Genomic DNA, 6,245 nt, shown 5'->3' with positions numbered 1-6,245 from the left:
GATGCTCTTATTTTATCTTTATGGTCATTAGTCTTAAAACTAGGTAAAACCTACTTAAAGTACTTGCTATTTAGTTTTACTTGTCCAAAAGATGTGTTTAATGTGCACTTTAAAGTACTTTTTGTAAAACTCGTGTAAAATTAGTATATTAAAATTTTTTACCTAAAATGAGGAATCAATTAAGTGAACATGAATTTGAGGGTGACTCCCAGCCAGTACCATTTCCCTCCAACCAATCTGTGTTAAGAAACAAATATAGAATTTAATACACTGGTTCTTAGCCTTTTTTAAGGTAGCTTGGTGAAATCTCGATGTCTCTTTTCCCATATAAATGTAGACACAATCTTATTTAAACATTTTATGACACTATGGACATCCCTGATGTCCATTAATGCCTTCTATTGTGGAGTTCTAGTTTGAATAGGCCAGTAAACATTCAGAATGCTTCAATAGGAAGACCAAAGAATAACTCCCATGTTAATGAATCCTTGGGAAAGATCAGCATTCTAGAATTGTAACCTATTTCAAGACAGATTTTTATCATCTCTGAGATTCTCAGCTGAGATGAAAAGATCTGGGGGCAGGGGTGAGGAAGGGCCACCCAAAACTGAAAATAAGGTCATGAAAGTTGACTTGGAAAGGAGCAGCTTGAAATCAAAGAGGCTACCCTAGAATGGCAGGTAGATTGTTGCTACTGAGAATAGTGTTTACCAGGCCTATTTACAAGGTGGCCAGAGTGGCTGAGGAATCTAGCAGCTGGATCACATGTTAAGGGCAACGACTGCATGGAGTCTCAAAGGTACGCGAATCAGAAGTGAAGGTGGCTTGTGGGGATGGGCATGTCAAAGTTTCATAGTTTGGCATATGGTCTAAGATTATCTACCTCACTTGTCTGAATCTGTACTGACCAGAAGGTAATTCATTGCAGTATTGTCTGTAAGTATAAAATATTGGAAGCAACCTAAGTGCTTATACATAGGAGAATGGTTGAAACTATTATGTCACATCCACACAAGGGAGGTCTATCTACATCAATCAAAAAATATATATATGAGAACGAGCTCTATGAACTGATTTGGAGTGATTTCTGAGACTCCTGAGTGAAAAAAAGCAAAGTGCAAAAGAGTATCTATAGTAAGCTACCCTTCACGTAAGAAAGAAGGGAATATAAGAAAACATGCATGTATCTGCTCATTTGTGCAAAATACAGGAAGAATAAACCAGAAACTAAAGAGATTGGTTACTTACAGAGGATGAGTAAAAAAGAGCTGGAAAAAAGGAATGGGGGGGCCGGCCCAGTGGCACAGCAGTTAAGTCCCCACATTCTGCTTCGGCAGCCCGGGGTTCGCTGGTTCAGATCCCAGGTCAAGCCATGCTGTGGCAGACGTCCCACATATAAAGTAGAGGAAGATGGGCATGAATGTTAGCTTAGGGTCAGGCTTCCTCAGCAAAAAGGAGGATTGGCAGCAGATGTTAGCTCAAGGCTAATCTTCCTCAAAAAACAAAAAAAAGAGGAATTGGAACCGATTGATGGAGATAAGGAGGGAGCAACATTTCTCTGAGCATCCTTTTTTGTATAGCTTTGGCTTTTAGAACTATAGTAATACTTCCAACAGCCTCCAAAATAAAAATTGAAAATCAACAAGGGTGTGTGTGTAAGGGATGGGGCACCCAAATTGGAAACAAGAAATAACAATTGAACCTAACTGTTGCAAATGAGTACATAACCACACTCAAAGGAAACGGAAAGAAAAGAACTAACCTAAGTAACTGGAAGTCAGTACTTTTACTGGGTACTGTAAGGCTAAGGCAGAACTGTGCACAAATATACTATTCTAATTAGTAAATCTGTCTCACAGGTATGAGTTAGCAATTGTTATTATTTTATGTGTATACTAGGGCTGAACAAGTGAATATGTGGTAGATAATGAGAGCCAGGTTTCTCACAGTGTGTGGCAGACACACCCTAAGGTGACCCCTGGTGAGTCACAGCTTCTGTAATCCCTTCCCCTTCTGTGCAGGTTGAATCTGTGACTGCTTCTAACCAACAGAATGTGGCAAAGGTAATGGGATGTCACCCCTTGATTAGGTTACATTATATGGCAAAGGTGGAGACTTTGTAGATATAATTAAAGTTCCTAGTCAGTTGACTTTAAGACCAAAAGAGAGATTCTCCTGGATGTGACCGACCAATCAGGCAAGCCCTTTGAAAGAGAATCTAGAGGTCACGGATTTGAAGCAGCAGAGACTCTCCATGGCTGGGTTTGAAAAAGCAAACCGCTATGAATTCTACAGTCACAGCCAGATGGATCTGCCAACAACTCCAGGGAGTGTGGAGGCAGACCTTTCCTCAGTCAAGCCTCCAGGTGAGAATGCAGCAGAGAACCCAAATCTGCTGTGCCAGACTTCTGACGTACAGGAACTGTGAGAAAATAAATGGGTGTCATTTTAAGCTGCTAATGTTGTGGCAACTTATTTTGCAGCATAGAAAAAGAATTATACTGTCAGACAAAGAACTTAAACTAAGGAAATGGAGAAGACTAGAATGAGCTTTATGGTGTTAAAGTGGAATGGGAGGTATTGGGGTGAACCTAATTTTTAATATATGTACAGATAGATATAGAAATAATTATAGATGTGTATGTATGCATTAGTATACACACACACACTTCCTTGAGAGGACCTATGAGAGTAGCAATGATAACACCTTGCACCCAGATCTTGGTTCCTAAACGATGAGGATCAAGGCTGCCCCAGGGAGAGAAGCCCAAGGCCTCCTGCCCTACATATTGATCTGTATCATCCTCCGGGAAGCATAGGACGTCCTGACCTGATCCGACCTGATTCTTATCCAAAGTTATAGGACCACATGATAACCAGACCCCACCTGCACTGATAGCATTTTAACGATTTTTTTTCATGATCTTTCCTTTGTATTGTAGAGAAATAACTCACATACCTATGCCTTATAAATTTAGCCTTAACCCTCAACCCATTGCAGCTCTTACTGACATGGGTCCTGTCCCCATGCTATTCTCTGAATAAAAGAGCACTACTACCAGACCTTGAGAGTCCGAGAAATCTTTCTTTCGACTCCTCGGCCTGCCGAGTCTGTCGTTTCTTCTGGTGGCCCATACAGGGATCTTGCTTCACCGGCTTGTGAGCTGAAGTTCTGGTAAGTGCACTTTTCTTCCTTGTGCCTTCCTCTTTTTCAAGAATGGATCTAAATTCATTTCTTCGTCGGGAACCTTCTCGGACAGGTGTATGAATCCAGGTTTGCTGCCCATGGCTACTCTATGGGGCAAATCATGACATTCAGCCTGAAGAGTATCAGTACCTTAAGCCTGAGGGTGATGGAGAATGAATTAATCCATTCCTTCCTAATCCTATCTCTAATATATAAATTCTACATGGGCACAGGTCGACCACCTAAGTCGTTAGGACGGTTGCCAATCTTCAAGACTCCTGTGGCAGGTTTCTTTTCCTAAGGCTGGATTGGGGTCCCTCCCTATGACTCCTGACCACACTCCAAAATGCGGGAAGTCCCAATTGGGACTCCGGTTCAAGGAAAGTACCAAATTCTAACCTTTCGTTGAGTATGGGAACCCCTTCTTGGGAGAAGGGCTCCAGGATGCAATTGGGTAGAATGTCCCCCAGACCGGCAGAAAATTCTTCACTGTTTTTCTCTATTCTTTTCCCTCTGGGACCATTCACCAGGCACCTATTACTGCCAGGCATAATAGGGAAGGTATACAAGAGATACAATGCAGGGGGACGCCCCCATCACCTCTTGCTATAGGAACCCCACAGGAGGAACAACAGGTAGGACGCTGCCCTAGGTTCAGGGGGGATTTTTCAAGGTAATAGACCCTTTTCTTTCATCTCTCTTCTTTTGTCTTTTTGCTTCTTAGGACCATGGGAGCTTCTAATTCCATTCCTAAGGACTCACCTTTGGGCTGCCTTTTAAATAATTGGGCAAAATTTGATCTACAAGATCTAAAGAAAAAGAGACATCTTTTACTGTAGTACTGTTTGGCCTCAATATACTCTGAATGAGGAAAAATGGCCCATGAATGGCATCCTAAATTTTAATACTATTTTTCAACTAGACTTATTTTGCCACCACCTGGGAAAATGGTCTGAAATCCCTTACAGTCAAGCATTTATGGCCCTATATCAAGATCCTGAACTCAGAGCAGTTTGTCGCATGTGTCTAGCTTCCCCCACTAAAGTAGAAAAACCCATATCTGATATATTAGATGATGACTGCCTTGTTAGACCTCTCCCTAAGGCCCCTGCAGCTCCTGCCGAATTAACCTCTCCCAAGGACTCAAAGACCAGAATACCCCCTCCCTCCAAGGAGGAACCTAAAATTGAGTCCTCAATCCCTGTAAGTCCTGCAGGTCATACGAGGAGTGGGACCTCTGATAATCCTGGACATCTCCTTCTCCGCGAGGTAGCAAATGGGGACCTTTTGAGTCCATGTGCCATTTTTGATGTCTGAAGTGGCTCAACTAAAGGCACAACTGGGTAGATATTCAGAAAGTCCTTCCCAATTTATTGACAGCTTTCAACAGCTTGTCATGATGTTTGATTTGACCTAGCAGGATATATATATTATTCTTACTCGTTGCTGCACTACAGATGAAGAAAATCGTATTTGGGCGGGAGCACGTGAATTTGCAGATGATTTACGTACTAGAGACAGACATAAATATCCAGTAGGAGGCACTATGGTGCCAGATACAGACCCCAAATGGGATTATAGGGATGAAAAAGAGGACAACGGAATCACATGGCTACTTGTTTAATAAAGGAAATGAAGAAGGGATTTACAAAGCCAGTCAATTTTGACAGACTCTGGGAAATAACTCAGGGAACAGATGAAAACTCTGCCCTTTTTCCAGAGAGATTAGCTGAAACTACTCAAAAATACACCAATCTAGACTCTACTTCTCCGGAAGGGATTACTATTCTAAACATGCACTTCATTAGTCAATCTGCCCCAGACATACGCCGAAAATTGACAAAATTGACAAAAAGTCCTACCAGACTTTTGGAGGTTGCTACTCAGGTTTTTAATGATCGGGACAGGATAAGGACAGAAGGGTAAAATTACACGGTAAGGTACAGGCTCACATTTTAGCAGCCGCCATTGCGGATATGCCACCGAAACAGGCTAGCGAGGGTCTCAAGTCTCAAACTACAAATGCCAGAGACCCAGGTAAGTTCCCTTGTTACCACTGCCGTCTATTTGGACACTGGAGCAAACAGTGGCCAAGAAAGGATCTTCCTCCTGGGCCTTGTCCTCTCTGCAAGCGAGAGGGACATTGGAAGCGTGATTGTCCTTGCCTCCAGAGCAAAGAGGGGCCAAGAACACACTTCCCTTCCTGGAGATGCAATCCTGAAGGCTCTGCCTGAAGGGGCCCAGAGGCCAGTCTGGCTCCCATCATCATCGAACAGACTGAGCCCCTGGTTACTCTGGATGTGGAAGGTAAGCAAATCAATTTTCTTATTGATACGGGAGCCACTTACTCTGTACTTGCTTTCCATTCTGGCCCAACTCATAACTCTCATCAAAAAATTGTCAGAATAGAGGGTGACTCTAAGTTTTGCAATCAAACTCTTCCTTTATCTTGCCAATATCGGACTCAGGTGTTTTCCCATAGTTTTTTAGTCCTACCTACTTGTCCTACTCCATTATTAGGGTGAGACTTAATGAAAAAATTAGGAAGCCAATTTATTCTAACACGTGAGGAGGACGGCTTGTTTGCCACTCTCTCTCCAAGCTCTGTTGTTTCCCAGATACCCTCTAATATTCCACCCCATATATGGGAAGTAATTTATCCCCAAGTTTGGGACAGCTCCCTTCCAAGAAGAGCTATAACAGCACAGCCAGACTCTATTACCCTGCAGGATTCTTCTTTTGTACCCCATAAGAAGCAATACCCTTTAAAACCAGAAGCAATTAAAGCATTACAACCCCTTATATTAAAATTCCTCAGTCACGGCCTCCTTAAACAATGTCAGTCTCCCTATAAACTCCTATCTTGCCTGAAAAGAAGCAAAGTGGAGATTATCGTTTGGTCCAGGACCTCCACGTAATTAAGCCACTGTTCCTATCCACCCCATCATGCCTAACCCATATACTATGCTTTCCCAGATCCCAGAAAACTCTACTTGGTTTACAGTCCTGGACTTAAAGGATGCTTTCTTTTGTATTCCTCTGGATGAAACTTCCCAAC

Source organism: Equus asinus, chromosome 12 (assembly GCF_041296235.1).
Source record: "Equus asinus isolate D_3611 breed Donkey chromosome 12, EquAss-T2T_v2, whole genome shotgun sequence".
NCBI classification, from domain to species: domain Eukaryota; kingdom Metazoa; phylum Chordata; class Mammalia; order Perissodactyla; family Equidae; genus Equus; species Equus asinus.
Note: the sequence above shows the minus strand (reverse complement) of the source record.